This window comes from Anopheles merus, chromosome 3L, assembly GCF_017562075.2.
Source record: "Anopheles merus strain MAF chromosome 3L, AmerM5.1, whole genome shotgun sequence".
Lineage (NCBI taxonomy): Eukaryota > Metazoa > Arthropoda > Insecta > Diptera > Culicidae > Anopheles > Anopheles merus.
This window is the reverse complement of record NC_054085.1, coordinates 37,433,615-37,455,791: the sequence shown is the minus strand read 5'-3', so window position 1 is coordinate 37,455,791 and position 22,177 is coordinate 37,433,615. Positions and strand designations below refer to the sequence as shown.

Genomic DNA, 22,177 nt, shown 5'->3' with positions numbered 1-22,177 from the left:
ATTTGGTGAAGTGATTGGATTATCGGCGAATCTACGCTAGAACTCCCTCCCGCTAGAACGGCAGCAGGAGATCCCCGTATCTATGAGTGCCGACATGCCAAAAGAGAATAGGAAAGGTTAACCCCCTTCCTCCAGCTGGTGGTGATGGTGGTAATAGAACAGTTTTGATTAGTTCCACCGTTGTCCAGAAACAATCTCGCGGCGGCTCTCGCCGGAATAATCAGCCGATGAAGCGGAAGCTGCTGCTAAAAACTCGGCCGAACGAGATTTGATCTAGCACCGAAAGCTTCCCATTCCATCGGGAGCGGGGAGTAGATTGAAATTTAATCTGATAACAGCTGTGAAATGAAGGCAAAGTTCTCGCTTCTGCGCAATTTCCCCCTTTCGTATGGGTATTACAACGTGTGAAATAGAATTTATGGGTTTCGGTCTGGTTCTAATTTGGAATGTTGCAAAATTTAGCAGCGGTAGGAGTAGGAGTTATATCAAATTTGATATTTATTCCTGTGCATGAATGAAACATAGTAGTGAAAGAGCTTTAAATTAAGCGTTTGGGAAGTGCAGTACGCATTCAGAATGCTGAAGTACGCCCGCAGAAAGAAACCCTTCCACAGGGCGGCCGAGCATGATCGGAAGCAAGAATGTTTTCAATCGCTTGTTAGCAGTGCCTCTTTGTCCCTACGAAAGCAACACCCCCGAGGAGAGCAGACAGCAAGAAGGTACAAGACAGCAAAGCACAGATTATTTGTTGAAAAAAGTCACGTTTTCCTGACGGTTCCAAACTGCCAATCGAAGAAGGTGCGCGACGGTCGTGTACCGCTAAGCGGCTGCGCTGCAGACGACAGCAGCATGAACACAACACACGATCGTGGAACGTTCGAGTGTTGTTGTCGGGCGACGCAGCTGGGTCTCTATGCCACCGTCACCAACCGAATGCCCATCGAAAGCCGCGCTTGTTGCGATTAATCATACATCGTCATCGCTAAACTATGCCACCTCTCTTTCGCTGGTGGTGCGCGTAGTGCGAGAGAAAGAGAGAAGCGGGAGGAGACGCGATCATACCCGGTGGTCGAAAAAGGGAGTACGGATAAAATACGCCATCGTTTGCTAGGTATAAAATTAGCTCGATGGTGACGATGGGGAGCCCCGATCGTCTGGAGATCGTTGATTCCCTGCTGAGAGCTCCGAGCAAAAGCTGCGTTCGATCGTCCGGTTTGGACTTGAGGTACCGGCTTTTGATACATCGGCCAATACTGTGGACAGTCCATGTGGTACACGTTCAGATGCATTCTATGTTGGCCTCGAAATCAGCTCGAGAGGAGAAGGCGAGAAAGAGAGAGAGAGACACACATTGACAGTCTATTTGCTTGAACTTGAGAGTTAAGGCCATTGCAGCCTGAGTTCGATCGGACCGGGGAGTTCCCTTCTTACCGGAAAGCTTTGTGTGTGTGGACCTTACTGGACAGTGAACGCGAATATCAAAATGGTGTCCAAGGGGGGTGAGTCTTCGACGGAGGGAAGAGTGAAATTCCGGTCCAATTTATCCACATGCAGAGATAGGAGAGTTTCCCTGGACGATGAGAACAAGCGATAGCTTTGGAAGGAAGTTGAAAGAGAAGTCATTAGTGGGACTGGCCGTGAGGCCTTCTCGGGGATGGTTTTGTGCAGGGAACTGGTTTCGGAGAGCGTATAGACAAGCGATGCTGGAATTGCATGCTGATGATTCTTTCTGAATTCAAGGCACAAGCTCAGTATTTTGGAGCAGAAAACAAATTCAGCATGATCGTGACCTAACGTGCTTGCGAGCCGTACATTGAATCTAATCGTATCTGCTCAGATCGCATCAGATATTGAGACACAATGGGTCAATGTTTGAGCTCGTAAAGAACTTCAGATGTTTACATCAATGTTTGTATCTAACATCTTGGGCATGAAAGGCTCATAAATTGTGTGCTATTATGATCATCGGCACAAGCCTGGAATACGAATCAGTACCTAATACCAATCTCGGTAAATGAAGTCATCTAAGCACTTCAGCAAGGTTCAGTATCTGGGGAAAAGATTTCCATCAACAGTAAGCAATTTCTCTAGTAATCTCCGTGATTAGATTAAAGATGTTGTATGATGTACCTCTGCTCCAGACCACCCTGTTGATGGGCCGGCGTGTAGAAATGGGAGAGTTATCTCCCTTTTCTTCTAAACCAGACGACGTGCCCAAGGTGCGATAGTGAAAGGTTTCATCGGAAAGTCTTCCACCGATAGTTCGTAATTAACATCACTGTCGTCATATCCGTTCGCACCGTTGCTCCGGTGGTAGAACCGGTGCCACACCGAGCACCGGAGCTCTCTTCAAATGGGAACTCCATTAGAGGTTCGGATGTTGAAGGTTGCTGGCGCTAATGAGGACACACGATGCTGCACGATGACGCTTCGATTCATGCCGGGTAAGCAAACATAAAGAAAGAGCACGGACCGCATGAAGAGCGAAACATCATCAACATGCGTGTCATGCCGTCCCGGTACACGAATCTCGGACTATTAGCGTAAACGGTGCGCGCTACATTTGGTTACGGGTCGAACGCAACGGCTCCAAGTAGAACCGGTTTTGCCTTCGGTAGTACTTTGATGAGTCCGGCATTAGACAGCTCGTTTGGCCCGTGCTCGTCTTTGTGATTGATTGGAAGATGCTAACATGCACTGTACATATACTGTTGAATCGGTTAGGCGGTCGACAAGGGGGAATGAGTTATCGAAAAGTGAACAAACGGCTCAGGTAGAACGAGAATATCGCACCATAAAGTGAGTTATTATTTTTAGCCCCGTCGTTCCAGCAGAAACAATGAGATGCACTTTATTTTAATACCACCAGCTAATAAATCACACCCTTTACGCTTGACATTTTACGGTGGAGCGGTAGAGTTTCGTGTAACTCCAGTCAGCCGTGATTTCACAATAGAAATTGAGCATGAAAAGCCATTTAGCGCCTTAATTTGCATGTGACTTCTTTCGCCCGCTTCTCAGTTGCGCGCTTGTAAGCTGCTCCATCCAAAAAAACAAGAAAAAGGTTTTGTGTCAAATGTAGCTTGGCAGGTTGGTGTAGTAAAGCTGCAACGCGGTAGCCTCGTGAAGGCGGAATTCTACACTGCACAGAAAAAGTAAATAAAGCAGCATGTCCCACCTGTCCCACCCTCTACCTGCAGTGGCGCATCACTGAACTTGCGAAAAATTGGTGGAGGTCAAAAATGGTGAGGTGTTTTCCAAATGTTTTTTGTTAGCACTCTGCTAGTGTGCCGGCCCCTTTGGACGAGAGCGGTAGAATTTGGAGGTGCTGAGTTGGTTTGGGGCGTAGTAAAAAATGTCTAGCCCAGCACTGTCCAGCTATTCTCGGACAAACTGTTAGACAGTCGGTGTCGGTGGGAACAACAGTTAGGTCGATGTTTTTGTTTTTTTTTTCTGCGAGGCAGGGAATGTTCTAGGGCTTGTGTAGGTAAAAGGGTCGTTTATTTTGGGACACTGCGCGTTTGGGAATGGTGCTAAAGTCAATAAAAAAGGAAATTAAAACATCATGCGAGCTGAAGCATGAATCCTTCTGCACCATTGTCCCAAGTGATTGGCAAAAATTGACCCTTGCAAATCCCAAATTGCCATTTGGAAGCGCTTTAATTGAAGTGCCCTAGTCGTTAGCGACAAACAATTGTCATGTTGAAACTAATTAAGATCAGAAGGTGCGGAAGTTTAATCGTTCTTCCGGTGTCAGTTTTACTGACACCGAGGCTCGTTCCCCTTCCGCTGTGTGTGCTGGACCGCAATCATCCCTGAAGTGGTAAACCAAAACTTTAAGGGAGAGAAGACCTAGTCACCAAACAACTCACCCAGTGCCTCCAGTTCTAGACTGCGGGGCCGAATGGACGGACAATTGTGTGACCAGGCAGGCAAGGGGTTCTCAGTGCCTGGCGATTCCGGTGGAAAGTTTTGCCTTGTAAGAAACTTTTGCACCCCGGACAAGCTGATGCCCTCGAGTTGTTCATTTTAGATTTTATCCTGTCCTTGTCGGTTGTTGCTTCGATGTTAGGCTTATCGCGGGAATGATGATGTCGGGTTGCATCATTTCCATTGACTGTAAGTTTAACTTTTATTTCGGTGTATTATACAAGGGAGAGACCTGCTTCTTTCTTGAATTTAGGAAGATAATAGACTTCTTGAGAACTATTGAGTGAGCTGTTATGGAATCCGATAAGGCTTGTTCAATCGGTCTTTCGGTTCTGTATTTTATAAGATAAGAGGTGGATTTAATTTATATTTTACGTTGGCTTTTACATGAAATAAATACGAAAATGGTTGCTAAATAGTGTTGCTGATATACTTTTGTTTTTATCAGCTTTAGAAAAGGACAGAAAAAATATGTTCACCATTGTCCATCTTCAAACTAATAGAGAAGAGCATGAACAATGAGTCCAAAGGAAGCAAACTCATGAAAGCAAAGTTTTCGTTTTCGCCGAAAAAGAGGAAACCAAACTTTTCCCAAACAACGATAAGTAAATGCAGCAAACAAGTTAAGCAGAAAGGCATCATTCGTTTCCCGGCAAGAAGTGAAGGAAACCAAACACAGACAGATCAACTTTACGTACCGTTTTCCATGATTGAAAATTTTCTACATTTGTCTGTTGGGCGGGCGGAAACCTTGTTTGTGGAGCCTGTGCAGAGGGAGAGAGAGAGAGAGAGGTTTGTTTTTGCCTCAGCACAAGCCGTTTGGAATGATTTTTTATGACGCACCGTATTAAAATGGGGGCGATCTTTTGACAGTGTGGGTATGTTTTTCGGGCCCCTCCAATATCGAAAATTGAAATGAAAACGTTGCTCGTTTATTCAAAACAGAATTAAGCAAGGGGAACGCCAACAACACAAAACTGCTTAAGTCGTTTCTTTTAGTTTGTTTTTTTTTCTTCCCCCACCACCTCAGTTGAAGTTAAATACCTTCTTTATGTGATTCTTATGTGATTCTCTTCTCTACCTTTACTTTGCAGATATTTCCACAGGCACAGCATCTGGACGTGCGGTGCGGCTTTTGGGATGGGAATTGCGAGAAAGTAAAGGCGTACGAAGAAAAGAAAAAAAAATACACGGAAAGGTTGTGAATAGCAAACGAAGAAAACGAAGAATAAAATGTTACAACGTTGATGGTGAAGCAGGAAGAGACCACTCTAGGAGTACTCGAAAGCGGCGCAGTATCAGTGGAGTGGAATTAGTGGCTCAGTTAGTGACGCAAACAAAAAAAAACGGAAGCATTTCCCAGGAACATCCCAACCGCAGCCACGCACATGTGCCAGCGAAATTGCCCGATTTAATTCAACAAAAGGTAAGTTTAACCCGTTTTACTCGTGGATCGATACAATAGTCCCCCTGCTTCGCTTGGTGGCTTAATTTTGACCAGCCACGGATGGTGCACCGCTTGTGGCCGCGGGCAAAGAATACCGAAAAGCGTTTGTTCAGAACCGATGTACGGATCGAGTCCGCGTCCGAGCAAAAAGTTGGCAATCATTTCCTTGCGAGGTTTCTGCTCGGAACGGAAATTGCAATCAACCTGATTTGGGGGAAAATAGTTCACCACATTGTTCGCGGGAGGGATTTGTTGCGTTTGAAATACACACCACAGATAGGAAATCTGAAGCACACACACATTAATTCTGCACACACAAGCAAAATGCGAGCAGTATACCACCACCTGTTTGATTAAGCCACCGGACAAGACGGAATGAGGAACTGGTTGCGTTAGGATTTCTTCGTTTTCTAGCGCTTCCGATTTCCGAAGATGATATGTCTGTGATCTGTGGAGGTGAGTTAGTTCCTGGCTTGGCTGGCTGGTTCACTTCACCGAATATGGAGCGATCCGGCCAACCGATGCTATTCCAGGCGATTCGTTCCACTCTCTCGGCCAACGGCTGATTGACCGAGACCTAGACACACACACACGCCGAGTGTTGAGATCGTACAGCGAAGGTCTTGACTCCCGTGCGCGTGTATGTACGCTCGGCACACACAGCACCACGGAGACCCACTTTTGGAGCAAGCTAAAACCGCAAGACGCATTTTTTGGTCCGACACGACACGGCCCGGTGGCACACATTTGGACGATGGGCAGATGTGGAGGAGCTTCTAGAGCAATAGAGGTGGTGTTGCGAGTTGTTGGACACTATTTTGCAGCTTCCTTTGTTGATTCTGAAGTATTCAATGTTAGGCTGCAAGCGCACATAGGTGAGACATTGCGTGAGATATTGGAATTATTGGAGCTAAGCTCTCTGATAGAAAAATGCTCTGCTGGAAGAAGGCCTAATTGGTCAATCGCACGCACTGAATGTCTTGGAGGAGATGCATTCAGATTACATCTCCGGTTTGCTTTTTACGGAAATCCTACACTTGGAACGCTTGTTCGCATCCTGGAACTAATAGGAACATGAGCACCAGACACGAAACCCCGTCCTAGAAGCTTCTGTTATGTTTCAATCTTTTGCAGGTAAAGGCGTGTGGTAAAGCTTTTGCGTCCGCCTAGTCTGCCGAATCGTGATTCAGCACCGCTTCACGGTACAGTTCATGGTTGATCGATCTCGAGCAAATTGGAGGCTCACCGTTCACCTTGAACTTTGCTTCGAGCAGTGGACGGAATGGACGGAATGGATCCATAAATCTTGACGGTATGGACGGGTCGACGGCCGCTCGCCTAACTTTTTTTTAATGATATTCCTCAGCAATTACTTCCCTGCTCCGATTGAGGTTTTCAAATTTCCTGCCTTACCTGCGTGTACCCCCTTACAGTTGTTTTAGAAAGAAGAACTGCAAGTCAGGATGCTCGCTGGACGTGTTTAGATGGGGAGGAAATCATCCACCAGGAGAGCGCGGGTTTCGTTGGCAACTTTCACTAGTCTTTGTGCGAATAAACAAATCGACAAACTCGATCTCTCGCAAGCAAAGGCGCAACGAGGCGAGCGGCTTGCAACATGAACCTTGTCAAACAGGTTTCTTCTCCCTTGGAGTGGCTCGCGTCTTCACCCGTCTTTCCGCTTGATTGGCACCGCTTATCCACGAAAGGGGAGAGTCCACGGCCCACGGCAGGTTGGTGTATCTTCGAGTGTCGGATGTACTAATGGCATCGGAAAGGGATGCCCCTGCTGTACAGGGTTGTTCTAACTGTACTCCGGTTGTTTGCAATCTACTCATCTGTCAAAAGGCGCTTGCAAGAGAGTCATCCGAAGCGTACTGGCGACTAGGTAGATGCACACTGATCGATGGGAATTTTACAAAAAAAAGGAAAGAACAGCACAGACACGACCGACCCATCGCGTCCGTGGGCAACTTTCGTTGATTTACCGGTTTTTCTGGTGTGAACAAATCACGCTGTGTGTATGTGTGCCTTTGATCACCAACAAGTCCCAACAGACGGCGATCTTACTCAGACATCTGAACTCCCCCAGTGCCCGGGTGGCTGAAGAAGATGTTACGATCAATATCCCGTTGGACGTACGGACGGGGCCGTGGCCTGAATTGTGCTGTGTGTGTGTGTGTTTTACTTCAGATTTTGCGTGCCTATTTCGTTCTCCACTCCCGCCGACTAATCTACAGTCAGTCACTCGGCACTGCCTCTTTTCCAAGACGCCCGACCGAGCTTCTCCAATTTCCCGGCAAGCGCAAACAAATTGCGCTGTAATTCGTTAATCGATAATTGGGTAAGCGGCCCATTGGGAGGCGGCCGCTTCGGAAGAAGTTCTAGGGTTTCTTCTCGAGCCTCCGCTGTCCTCGTTCGAGAGCCCCGGTCGACGGTGGTGAACGGTATTATAATGCTTCAAATGGTCCATGCTTACGCCCGGCGATGGGAAGAGGCCCGGTGGTTTGTTGGAGCAATTTGTGATAAAACCAACGACCTACCGATACGACAGTTGCACGGGCACTTACACGACCTGTTGAGATCCGTGGAGACGTCCGCTGCAGAGAAGGGCTACGATGAAAGAACGAGCTGTGTGTAAAATTTTAACTGCCGATTAATATGGCTCTAAAAGCGGTTCCCAAAAGTGATAGCTACTGGCGAAGGCTTCCCGAGAGTGTGCGTCGTACGGCCAAGGCGTACGGCTCTGGACCAAGGGTACCGGTGGCCTGAATGTGCGCGTATGTGGATCAGCTTTCGGTTTGGATTCGGCACAAAAGGTGGCAGCAAAAGAGGTGCATAATAAAAGCGGGCAACATAATATCACAGCCAGTTCAGGGACGATCGGTGGCTGTAAAGAGAGCAGCTATAACTAACAAAAAAAAAAACAAAACCGCAAGCATGTGGGATATCAGGTTTTTTGGGGGGTTTTCTCGCTCACGCTCCTCCTCCTTCCCGAAAGTCAGTAAATTTGATTTTAAAATGAGATGACTTCGTCACGGTCGGTGTAATCTTTGCGCTGGCGGTATTATTGCGGATGCCATCGCAGAACGGACGGCCCGGCTCGTACCGGTTCTTCGAAGTTGGGTTCGCCGATCTAAAAGGCCCAAACCGGGGGCGAAACTCGGGATAGATACTGTTAGATCGAGCCACACAGTATGGCACTCTCTCTATCGCTTTAGTGCAGTTGGTAGAGTGTAAAAGCCTTTATCTTGGATCAACCGGAATGGTGATATCGGGCTGTAAAATTGAGCCCGACATAGGAAGTACTCGCAGCTTTCCCTTCCACAGGACACTAAAAATGCCCAACCAATTGGTTGCCGGAAAAGAAGGGCACGTCCAACAACAGCTCGTGTGCTGTAAGCTCTCCGTACCACTGGAAAAGGGATAAGCAAATACGAGCTTCTCCAGCCTGCGTTTGCTATTAAATCGAGCTTTGCCAGGACATCAGGAGAACAAAGAGCTTCTGCTTTGCGTTACTTTGCATGAAGCGTTTGGAAGGAGCTCGCTGTCAGGAGGGAAGGCATGCGGGAATGGAGCCGCCGCAATGCCAGAATCCCGGAAGGAACAAAGGAAAGATTTTATATCCGGGTGTGCTTGGGGAGCATGTTCCGAGCAAAAGGGTTTACCACGGATGGGTTAAGAGCTGCTGGGTAGGCATTATTCACAGTGGTTAGACGGGAAGAAGTGTACCAAGTTTTACAAATAGCAGGGGGATTTTTCTGGAGAAAAAAAAGACCGACCTGTTCAGCGTACGTGGAATAATATTTTATTTACTTTTGCAAAGATATAACTCACAACCCGTTGCGGAATTTATTGAGCAAAAGAACCGAAAGCGCAAGCAAGGAAGGGCGATGGCTCTCTGAGCGTAAGTAACGTGTGTGATGTGTGGGGTTTGTTAAAGCATACAAAATGGCACGTCAAATAGTACATTTTATGAGCTGCTGAATTAAAACTTAGCTTCAGCTGCGAGAAGGAAACGAAAACGTTGCACGTAAGCATGAGACTCCAACATTAATAAAACATAATGGTAATTGGTTAAATTCATATGAATGGAGTGAAAATGGCAATGTTTTTTGAAACCTTGTCGCTTTGTCAATAAAACCGTTGCAAGTAATGCTTGTATGCATTGGAATGGGAGATTTTACGCTTTACCGCTTTTTTTGGAACTATTTTAATTAAATCCCAAAGACATGAGCTGGTAATGCAATGTTCAAACCTTACATTCTATCATTGCATGTGAGCAAACTTAATACGATCATCTCAAAACCAAAAACGGCAAAACTTTATGCTGCACATAAAAAAAGACGCGCACCGCATCGGGAAAAGCAAAGCTACCGACCCGTAAAATATTCGTTTCCCGTTAAGAAAGTTCGTTCCCTAAGAAGCGCCAACCCGGAACGTTCCTGCGTCCGGTAAAGGGTTTGGGGTCGAAACTTCAAATAATGTTAAACGGTCAAATTACAGGCCGGGTGTACAATCACTACACTAGATACACCCCAAAAAAAGCCTCTCTGTGTGCATTGTACAGGGAGATGCCCGTGGCAAGGAACAGTACAGAGCACCGCTCGGACCGGACGTGACGGAGCTGCCTCGGTGATGGATTTTTATTGTATGCTTTACGTTTAATGAACACTTCTGGCGCAAATTATGATTTTTGCATATTTATGGCCCATTCTCACGCCCTCACCCGACGGGATGCGAGACCCGAGCAAAGTTTTTGGGAAGTAGTCTTCCTGCATCCCTCCCATACTTTGGCCGTTGCTTAAAGTTGCTGGAGAAAGTTCGTTCATGACTTTCCGCAATGTGTGCTTCGTTCTTTTGCGGGAAGATAGGGGGAGAGAGAGAGAGAGAGTAGTGGTATGTTTGCGTTTGCGGGAAGTTGAGTTTGTGCAGTATTCAAAACTGGGAGGATGCAACTTATTTGAAATTCCACCCCGGTAGGGAAGGGTTGGCTGGAGATGGAGAGGGAAGATAAAAAATCTTCCAAACCGGTCACGGTCACGATTCACGGCGAAGCGCGGACCGAAGGAACGGTTCACCGCGAACGGGTTTGATGATAATAGGAAGCCCTCGAAGCCCTCGAGCAGCTCGAAATGCGTGTATCCGTGGGGTTGTGCTGCTTGCGCCGTCCTAGGGCGTCCCGCAACCATCGAGCCAATTCGAGTGCATTGACCTTTATGGGATGCGCCTCGAATGCAGTTTTCTGTAGAAAGGGCGGAGGGGGAAGTCTCATCGTTGGCAGGCCGGTTTTTACGGGAGAAAACAAGAAGTGCCGCCCCGGGGTGGGTGGGTATGTTGGTGCATCAGCAGCAGCACCACCACCACCACCACATAAACAAACAAATACTGGGGCGACCAAGAATGAAACAACAGTTAGAACACGGTAGGGCTTTCGTGCTGCGCGGCACCGATGGAAGTACCATCGAAGACGATAAACATATCACCCCTCTCTCTCTCTCTCTCTCTCTCTCTCTCTCTCTCTCTCTCTCGTTCTCTCTCATGTTCTCTCGTTCTGTGCTGCGACTGTGCTGGATGTCGTGAGCCCATCGAAAGGTCGTTTATTCAAATCGACGTTGTGGATCGTGTCGAACCCGCAGTCGACGTTCGATAAGCGGAGTGAATAACGACACAACAGTGTAGCGTGCAACCGCAACCAATTTGTTCCGCAGCCATCGTGTTGTGGGCAGCGTGGGCAGAACAACCAGAGCTGCATTCTTGGGGTGAAACACACAGCACATGCGAGGAGGAGTCGTCAGCAAACAAGATTGGGAACGATTTCGAAAACGACATCAGCTGTTGTGCAAAAGGAACGGGAGACTGTTGATGGTGCCGAGGCATCAAAACACTGGCAAACGGTGAAGAATACAGATTACAACTTGTTAGTGTCTTCATCACTTTTTTGCTTTTGTGTGGGGAAGACTTAGTTCTGAAGTTCAAAGTCGTGGCATGTGTCTTCTGAGCGACATCTGTTTCTTCTCTGCAGAAGTATAAAATTCCTGAAGTGAGGTTCGAAGAGATGTTGGAAGCATTTTGCAATGAGCACCAAGAAATCCGGTAAACCTCATCTATTAAAAGTATCTCCCCTCAAACTTCCTCCAAAAACAAGAGTTTTTGGGCTCGGGAACCTTCAAAGCCCTCCAAAGAATCGTTCCAAAAACTTTTCATCGCACATCGTCATCGTGTGTAGCAGCTTAAACGCCCCACAAACCGACCAGCAAACACATAATTGCCTGAGGCTACCGTGGGTTTGTTTGGCTGGCGCTTGTTAGCAATGCAAATGCAACCAGATAAGCTTGTGGGTGCGTCATGCGCGCCACCATTCCTGCACACCGACACCGGTTAAAAGTGAGGGCATTGGAGAATAAAAACACAGCACGAACTGCAATGCCTATTTGCATCTTTTGACTTCCAACGCTCAGAAGATGCAAGCAGTTGTTGTCGCCGATGGCATTGGGTAGATAACTTTCTTTAAACCACCATTAGCATCCGTGGGCTTCTCTGCTCTGCCGTGTTGCTGTTGGAAGATACTTGCTCATTCGCCACCGCAACGATCATTAGAACACGTGTGCGTACACTATCTGCGAGTGTCTTTGGGGGCGGGAGGGGGAACCATTCACCATTTGCTGGCCACAATTGTTTCTAATTGGTCACCGATTATGCTCTTACCCCGTTTGTGTTTACCTGGCATGGGCCGGCACCGGGTTTGCCCGTGCTCGCTCCAAAATTATCGGACGGCTCTATCTCCATCTCCATGCCGACACACTTCAGAAGAGATGTGACTCTTGCCCTCTTGTATGGTGATGATGGCCCTGACATGACACGGTAACCCGTGCTGCCGCTTCCGTTGCTTGCCTGTACTGGTGGTACTAGCCACTCTCGCCTCTTCAGGTAAGTTGGTGGACATGTACGACAAATTGCCATTTGCCACCGGCGCAGCCTGGTAATTTGATTTAATGACACGCGCGACCACAATTAGACGTATGTGTATTCCCCGTTTTGGACGTGTGAGGTGATGTTTCGCGTGTCTTCTTGAAATGGGGCCGGCAATTATGCGTCCAAGAAATGGGTTTGGGATGACCGTTTTGGGCCATCTACGCCATGGAAGCATTGCTGCACGTGCGCATTTGAGCGGTTCGCGTCTCTCAGAAGCATAAGCATTAATAACGAACGAAGTCTGTCAGCATGATGGATTCAAATCAATTTCAAATCAAAAGTAATTTCTTCTGAAGTAAATGCAATCATAATAAGGTAAAAGCAGTCTTTCACTCACAAGCAGAGTCCCCGCTTGGTACGACGTCCACCAACACGATGACGAGCTTCCGCGCGGAAACATTCTCATCACATAAATCATTACCCGGTTTCATTCTAGGGTTTCTCATCGTTAGTCTCTTCCAAATCCTATAAGTACCTCCCCGGACCTGACCTAGATTTCCCCACTGCTGCTCGGGTATACACGATTAAGGGTAGCATTCGGCCCCTTGCTCCCGGGTGGTTGGTTGACTGGCTGGACGCATCATATTGATTTCCGCCACGAATTAAATGTACATCAAAACGAGCTGAGTGGTTCGAAGCCCTCCGTTCCGCGAGTTGTCGGTGGGAATGGTGGTTAGGTGCTTGACTCTGGTTGCATGCTACTATCAACGGTCGCAGCGACACTCGGGAACGGGAGTGGGCAGCCCTGGAGGAGTTCCTAATGGCTGTGGGGGAGAACGTTTATGCTAAGCAGCATTAAACGAAAATGCCCCCCGTGTAACTACCGGTTGTCAGTGAGGTAGAGCAAGGGGTTCGCCTTCTTGTGGTTAGTCATTAAAGATCAATCAGTGGAGAATTGTAGTTTTGTGGATGTGGCGCAACAATTGGATCTTGGCGTTCCCGTTGACTGGTCCAGCCTTGGTTGGCTCGTTTTGATTTGAAGCAAGAAACCACAAAAGAACATCAATTCGTGGAATAACGACCGATAATCTTTCTTCTGGGTAGATATTCAAACTTGGATTAGACATCGGAGCTCTTTGTTTTAGCATCTCCGCATATCTCTGAGGCTCTGAGAGGGTGTGAGAAATCGAGTTCCAAGAACATCCTGCTTCTCAGACAACCTTCTCGTCAGGCAAGTTCCTGTCCATTTGCCAAAGAAACTCATTTCTTGACCATGACCACCAACAACCACACCAACCAGCCAGGTGCGTCTAGGTCCCTTGACTTTATCCTTCTGTGTCAGTGACCACTGGTTTCGCGCTTCGCTTGCCACTCCGAATGCGGTTGTACTGGAAGCATGCACAATTTTCGCGCCTCATTGGCAATCGACCGGCATGTTTAGGCCGCGCCCCTGACTTTCGCCTGCGCCGCCAACGTGTTCGGACGTTTATTTCTAGCGCAATCAAACGCAGGTCGGGCTGGGAAATTCGTGTCTGCACGCAGCTCGAATACGCAGCACACTCGATCGACATCCGCCAAGGGTTGAGCGCCAAGTTCACCGCGCTCCCCACAGCTTCGTGTTAGCTGCAATGTAAAACAAGCACTAACTTTTCGATAGATGAAGCGATTGAGCGGGTCATGGCGCTGAAGCAGCTCTGGGTGTGTGTAGATATTGTGGGAATGGAAACGCGGCGGGAGGTTGGGTTGGAAAACATTGCCGTCTGCAAGTCATTGCCTGCGTACAGCGAGGTGTGCTGCTGCGAGATCAATGGAGAAAAAAGGGAGAGTGAAAGAAAGCGACACCCAGCTTATGACACCTTAGACTCAAAACTAGTCAAAACCCGCCGCCAGTTGAGTGGATTGATTCGTTCGCAGTGGGAACGCAGCAGTTAGGGTTTGATTTCATCGAGTTTTCATCGACCTAACACCAGCCATGCGGATCGTGCTGAACCGATCGATGCATGAACGTTAAATTATTTATTTGCTTTTCTGGTGATGAAATGGAGTGGCCTTTTGAACTCTCATTATGTAGCGTTGAGTTCTGTCTGCTGCACGATCGTGTTGGGATGGTTGAGAAAAGAACCTCGTCATCGATCGCTGCCTGATCGCATCCTATAATCATGCTGAACACTATGATCAGTCCGCTCGTACATCAAATAGATGCCTCCAAAGGAAGTAACCTCGTGTGAGGGTGCACGACGCGATGACTGCTAATGAGGTACAATGCATATGAGGGCTTGGGCATGCATTATATCGTCCCAGTTGAGTGAGCAGTTTGGGAACCTATTTCGTACGCGCTAATATTAAGCTGAATGTTCCCTGTATGGTTTAAAACAGTTGTATCTGCTTCTCTTCCTCGGAAACATTTGCTTCAATCTCATTTTTTTTGTTTCCAAACCACACAGTTTGAAGCCCGCTTGTTAGGCCCGAAGATACGCCAAACCAGCCCATTAATTAATCCCATTTCCACGTGTTTGCTGCTACCTACTGCTATCGCTTTGCCACAACCCTTTCCCGGATGAAGTTCCGTCTCAGCCTCAAGCCGGGCTGGTCTTTTTACCAGCGCTAATTACCAGCGCGCGGTGGTAACTTTATTCGGTGGCGCTGCTTGCGCTTGCGCCTGCGTAACATTGCAGAGATATACGCATGTTGCTGTGTAAATGCTCCGCGGCTGCGTCTGTACTGCGCATCAGCATCCGGAGCATGTGTTTCAAAGGGCTGCCAGGGTTTTTTTTTGTGTGCGTGCGGTTGTTGTTGTCTGTTCTTTGGGCCTGTTGATGAGAATTTCCCTTTTTCCGCTGGAAGAGAGCGGCGTAGAGGAAAGAGCTCAGTATTATTTTTTGTGAGTGTGCATTTTGATTAGCTTTTCTTCCGATCGGCGAGTCGGCGAGTCGAGCGCGGCCTGTCTCGGACTGTTTTATGAGCTGGCGTCAAGAAGTGATCGTTTTTGTGTGTTCGAAACGATTGATGGAAATGGGTCTCTTTGTGTTGGAGAGGATGGAGTAAAGTACACTCAATCGAATCGATTTCACAAGCGCAAATGAGGTTGTTGAACGAAGTTGTCGCTTTAATGAATTTGTTGATATGACGCTTGAATAGTTTAATTATGTTTCTGTAATTTTGATTTCTTCACAAAAGTAAAGTTGAATTCTTTTCGCAACTATTTATCTATGCATGATTTGTTGACCCTCTAAGAAAGAGAGAGCGAGAGCGAGTGAGTGAGCGCCAGTGCTTGTTTGTCGATGCATGTTAGCATGCTTATCGTGTGTTTAATTGCATCTGTTGTGTGTTTACCTTTCTTCGTACGTTCCCACCTTTTAAGCCTATCAGCGGCCACTGCCACCAACCGCGCCGAACTCCGGAGCCCTTTTTAACGCGCCCGTCGATTGGTTTCGTTTTAACGGTTCAATCCACTCGATTGCTTCTCTAGTGTGTTTATCTTCTTGTTTTTTTTTGTGTATGCTTCCATACGAACGCTCATCTTTATGGGATTACTCACACGCTGAAAGACATCGCAACAGCAACGGGGGACTGTCTTGAGAAATCGTTGGAAAAGGAAACTCTGCGAAACATAGCAATATGCTGCAGTGCGCTAGCCCGCTTCATGTTGTGTTATAAAAAGATTGAAGCTGTCGAAGATGATTATGGATTCTAAGTAGGATTAAGCACGACACATATCCAAACAGCCACACGCCTGAACGTGGTTAATCTGTGCGTACCTTTCCTATTCCACGTTTTCCCATTTAGAACGCACCCTCTGTCCCCCCGAAAGGGCCGTACAGCTAGATGTTTATGTTGTTTTACCTATGACGCCTGCTCGAAACTAAAAAAAAAGAGCGAGTGCTTAAAAGATAAACACTCATCAGCACACGGGGACAGGAGGTGGCGTGGGAGAGTTGAGGGCACGTGTTCTCGGGCAAACGAAAACACGGCCAACGGCGTTCTGCTTGCCCTGTTGCGGGCGTGATTGTAACGTCGATTCGTTTTGACCGCGGTGGGCCTTGGTGCGGCCACGTTTTGCTGCTGGTAGAAAGCGTCGGAATGTACTGTAAAAAGTAAACAAAACCGTACGAACCGAACCACGCGGTATCGTGGAATGGTCGGAAGTATGGTAACCTGTTGTACTGGAATGTTGTCGGCATTTCATCTCGTTTCGTTTGTGAGAATTTTCACAATTTTATTTTTTGGTTCCAAGAACATTCTTTCTTTTTTTATATTAAAATGATATTTGTTTCGCTCTTCGCAACCAACAACTTTCTTGCGCGCTTGCATAATTTTATACCCTATGCCAATTATTGTTTTATGCTTTTATGTAATGGCACCTTTTCCCGGGTATCAACCTGCAGCATTAAGTAGGTTTGGGAATATGGGAAGCTTTACGATTATCATACTAGTTATTTAAACAGCGTTGGCAGCCGGCCAATCCGCCGGAACTGTTAGCGCAGTAGCGTAGTAAAGCAATAAAAGCACCTTAAAGCGCAACTTTTAATCCCACTTTTGTCATGAAAACATATCCCAACTTTATTGCACACGAGCGCGGCGGGGCCTGTTGTGTCCATGTTTCTATCGGTGTGAAAAAAAAAAAACAACAACAGAGAAGATGCCAAGCGGCTGAAAAGTGATGCCGGGAATAATAATTACGTAAGAAAACTTCACACCGACCGTCCACCACCGGTCTGGCCGTCCCCGCCGTCCCATTTGTGAGCGTTCAAAGGGATGTGAAAAAATTTCACTTTCTTCACCCGCTGCTCATCCAACCAGCATCATCCACAGCATGTTATGGGTGGCATTTTATAGTCTCGGGGGGCGACAAAACCTCACCGCACCACCGACTAAATGACTAATCAGCCAAGTTCCGACCCGACGCTAGGTGTTGCAAAAAACATGGAAAATTGTGTTACCCAAAAAAAAAAGCACCATACGAGGCCTGATGCATCATAAATGGCGCACGTGAGTCGAGTGCACCTACCCGGGTCCGGGCTCTGCCCCATATGACGAGCTACTTGTGGTTTTTTTTTCTGCTCCCTCTAGCATTTTGATTCCATTTTTTGTTGTGTGCTTGGTGGTTGCTGTGGCGGTGTACTCTCTCGTTCAAGACGATTATCATAAGCTGTGCTTAAATATCACCGTACAATTTACATAAAACTCCCCCTCCCGGTACGAGAGAGAGAGAGACGGTTTCGTTTGCGACGTCGTTACCGCATGTGTGATGGCATTAGTGGCGGCTACCGGGAATGTCTTTTGTTTTGCTGGTGCTGCACAACTTCAGGTTTCAGGTTGCCTGGCGATGCAACCCGTGTGTGTATGGGAGAGCGGCTAATAAACGCGCCAAGATGCAGCAACACCCTCCCCCCCAGTGGGGACCAACTATCTTTGCCAATTTCCATACCGATCTTGCTGCATAAAAGGCCCCAAGAAAAGCCTATTTTTTGTGTGAAATGGCATGCATTTTTTGTTGTTGCTTAACCTCGGCCAATCATTATTATGCTTCCGCAATCGGGCCGCTGTTCGGGCGTGTTTGTCATCTTGCGCGTTTTGCATGTGTGTCGCACGGGCGCCACGAGCCAGTTCCGTTCAAGTGGCGAAGAGAGGGTGAAAATGGCTTTCGCTTTCGTACGACCTAGTTTGAAGACGGTCGATGTGATGGGGAAAGGACGCCGACCAGTGGCCAACGCGCTAACTGGTGTTGATTTGGTTTCGTGACCATGGGGATGGGAATTTTTGTTTCTTCTGTTTACGTTTTTGTGCATTCACTCACTCCTCCATTGGCTGAAGGCTTTGGGGGTGGAGACAAGTGTCACGGAGAGCAACTCGATACGTCGCAGGATGATATAATTTTTCGCCAAGATGTTGTTTAAATAATGTCTGTACTTATTTGTCGTGAAATGTTTGTACAAAAGCACGCATAATCACTGCCGCATCACACCCGCTGTGTCCCCCCCTCCCTGGCTGGCAGCTTCCAATCTGGTTACCATTTTTATGTGACACCGACTGGCGACTTTCCCCCGCCGGAGTTGATTGGATTCACATTCGCGCATTCGTGTGTTAAATTATACTTTTTGTCACTCTAATTTCCATTTCTCCCTCTCTCTCTCTCTCTCTCTCTCTCTTTGTCGCCGGTGCGTGCACGCAAAACAGCAAAACCGAAATCAAAACCTCGTCTTTTGCTAACGAGATTGATTTTCCATGTCTCATCGGACCTTATTTTCCTCCTATTCCGGCCCGCAGGTGATGATAATCGTGTTTGGATGTCGGCGGGCGAGTTGTTTTTTTTGTTACTTTGTTTGTTGCCGCAAACGCAAATGATGCGCGACGACACCTTGCAGACGGATGGGACGCGGATGAAAAAAACGGCTCACCGCACACACACACACACACACACATACAAGACCGGGCGTGAAACGGATGTACCGTGGCAGTGAAACACGATGATGCAAACACGGTTTCGAGAGCCACGGAATTTGCATGTCTGCTGGCCAATAACGATTGGAAAATGGTCGCCAGCTTTTTCACTTCGGGCTGTAATTATTGACCTCGCCGGGTCAGGTGATGGCGGTGGCGTCGGTGAAATCGAACCTCGCACACCGGAAGTTGCATCGCTTGCCGATCTGTCGCAGTAGAGAAGGGTCCATAATTTAATTTACCCCAATCACTCACTGCCGCGGTGTATTTCACTTTCTGGAGACTGTGTTTTTAGTGTCGGTGTTGATGTTTCAAGGCTCTACAAGAGCCGGAATTCTCGCTAAACAGCCAACCGAATCGCATTAGCCGGGGCACATTCGATTCGAAGGTTACGATTGCGCGATTCGTCAACCCACACACACACACACACCGGGGTGGCTTTTAGTACAATGAGAGAATGCTCCAGCTGGCAGGCACAGCATCAGCAGAGGCGCAGCATCGCATCGTCGACACCACTGTGCTCCTTTGTTTGTTAATTATTTTACGCATTTTTTGTTTTGCTCGTTGGCTGGTGTGCGCGATTGGTTCAGTTTAATGTGGTACAAATTTAAATTGTACATTACCATGCCATACAAGAAGGGTGGGTGTGATTCAAGGACACACACCTTGTTTTTCGTTTTGCAAGCGCCCCGGTCACGGTTTGATGAAAAATGCATCCGGATAAGGTAGGTAGGTTCGTCGCTGTGCGCGGGATTTACATTTCACGGATCAAGATCGGACGGGCGGACCATTGTGTCATCGGTCTGTTTGTTTGCTGCTGCTGCTGCTGGCCGTTGATGAGTAATTATAATATTTAAACGTCTTTATTATGCATTGAAAAGGGCAATGTTGGTGAGAGGGAGGCAATAAATGGAAAAAACAAACAACCTTTAAAGAGATATTTATGTTTCAACTTGCAATCCGGTCCCATTTCGGGTAACAATATGCTTCGTTTGACCCAGATAGAGTGAATGCAGATGCTAATCACTCTAAATGCGAAGAACATCGTTTTGAAAGACAAAAAATGGAATGTTTCTATCACACAAAGACCTGTGGACACTAAAAAAATAAAAAAATGAATATTAGGAAGCATAATTCAATAAAGGAACAGCAAAATCCTGTTAATTTCAGCATTTAAATGAAGCTTTCCATCGCTCACACCAACAACCCTCATGCGTGTGTGAGAAAAACTCACCCCACACGACACACTCACCCACAGTGAACTCAGACAGCGTCCCTTGCCACTCCGTACTTCCGTTAGTTCCGGTCTAGTTATGGAGTGACCGTTTTATTTTATTTTTGCTACATTTCAATCTCTCGAACCTCTTAAACACACACACACGCACGCACATCGGGTCGTGTACCCGCTGACCGGAACCCGCTGCCTCCTCCTCCTTCTCACGAACCGGAGGAAAACTCGAACACGTTGCAGCTAGAAACAACTCACACCAACGGATTAATTAAAATGCGCCACCGAAGCACGACGACGGACCCCTCATTTCCCTCACGGGGGAAAGCAGCGAACCCTGCAGGGTAGGGTGGCAAATCGCGATGCGTTTGAGTGTTGTTATCGACCAATCATCTTAATTACGGAGGAAACTGTCAATATCGTTACATTGAGAGGATGTCGGTGTGCATGTGTGTGTGTGTGTGTTTGATTCCGGGTTTTCTCTCTCTTTTTCCCTTGCTGTAGCCACTTTCTAGGGCTTCCGTTTTTCTTCCAACCAACCTGTCAGCCCGATGCCCACAGGGACTGGGAAGAAAAGGCCCGCCAGACATGGCGCACCTTCCGTGCTAACGCTTTCACTGCACTGCAACCGCTACTCCAATTCCGGAGGGGAGCCGGTTCGATTTGAAACTGACCTGACATTTAGCACTCTCTGTCGCAGGCAATTTAAATGATTTACCGTCCACCTTCCTGCACCTTTTGCCCGCATGTGTGTCTGGAGGGGACCAAGAGATGTATAAATCATGGTTAATATTTCATTCGTCGCTGGAGGTATGTTTTGCCGGCGGCGCAAACTCCGACTATTCTTGAGAATCAGATACCAGAATGACCTTTTCAAATGGGCTCCAAACTTCTTGAGGCTCCTCGGGGCACTCCCTCGTATGTGTGTGCGAGATTCAAACAGCATCAGATGGGGCCCAACCGAAAAAGATGGGAAGCTCGCGTTCGTCGTCTTGTGCTTTTGAGGTTACTCCATCTTGGAGCGATGATTGCTGGCACGGTTTGTACAAGGCCCTGGCTGGGTGATGTCACGAGTCACGGCACAGATCGACGTCATTCATCTCTCGTGTTGTGTACGGGAGGATGGAAAAGATTATTAAATTTTCGCGCCCTTTTTTCTTCGCTCTCCGCAGAGCAGTTTGCTATCTAAGCTTCATCTAAAAGTTAATCAATGAGCAAAGATTAAGACCTTCGGTGGTCCGGTTGTGTCACGGCGGCGTGTGTTGCGAAGATGAGCGCACGATGAGTTCCGTGCGCTATACATCGCTGCCATGGGATCTTCCCTTGAAGCTGAACCGTTTGTTATTGTTGCATCGGTGCTCTTCACAGCAACAGAGCGTACATCGGGCCAGCGGCAAGCCAAGGCCTATTCCAAGTTAAACACATTCCACGATTGGATGCTTTGCTCGTGTTAACAGTCCCACAAAGAGGTACAAAGCACTGAGCTTGAGCGTGACTCTGCAATTATGTGTCTCTGCATCGGTGCATTCAGGGAGGCTGGCAATGGCAGTAATGCACGAGAAGGTATCGACAGGTGATGAGAAGCAAGATAGGACGGCTGCAAAGCAGCGAGCTCTTTGTCCAGTCGGTCACAGAGAAGCGTTGATTGAATGGAGGTGAAAAGGTGCTCCAAGCGGAGATCTTTTCACTTCGATCGTGGCGATCGTGGTTTGCCCTTTTCGTGGTGGTCCGGAAGGGTTTAACCTTTTGGCATGCCGAGGGCAGTCGCAAAGGACGCTCGGAAAAAGGTTCCTCAGCCACATCGCATGTCATTAGTTGAGTCTTGTATCAAATCAGATATCGATGAGCTTTTGCAAATGATTCCGGGAAATCAGTTCCCGGGGCTTTTCTCACGTTTTGTAACAAACGTTGCGCTTTCTTTCCAATTGTGTTGCAACATGCCTATCATAATCAGTAAAGTGTGGCTATTTTTATTCCCCTTCGCAGTGCTAATTAACGATAGCTTGCTCAAGGAGGAACATTTTCCATACAATTTCAATATATCAATTTAAACTGTCAGAAGCCTTCCATCTTCATCATTCGACTGTAATGAACGTTCGGTACGATATGTCAGAGCCCCAAAAATAGCTCACCACTGCTCACACGGCACGGCTGCGCAGAGCACCACCTGCCAAGAGAGTTTAATAAAACCGTGGAAAACGTACAACTCAATTGAAGGA

General features: G+C 47.4%; 1 protein-coding gene across 13 annotated transcripts in view; it reads left to right on the top strand.

Moving 5' to 3' along the window:
- The window catches only part of LOC121598473 (putative polypeptide N-acetylgalactosaminyltransferase 9), a 63,309-nt gene that overhangs the window by 24,671 nt on the left and 16,461 nt on the right, over positions 1-22,177 (top strand). For all 13 annotated transcript variants that reach the window (XR_006005573.1, XM_041925368.1, XM_041925377.1 and 10 more), the window contains one exon: positions 5,025-5,356. The gene's annotated coding sequence lies outside the window, so the exon portion shown is untranslated. The remainder of the gene's footprint in view (positions 1-5,024; positions 5,357-22,177) is intronic.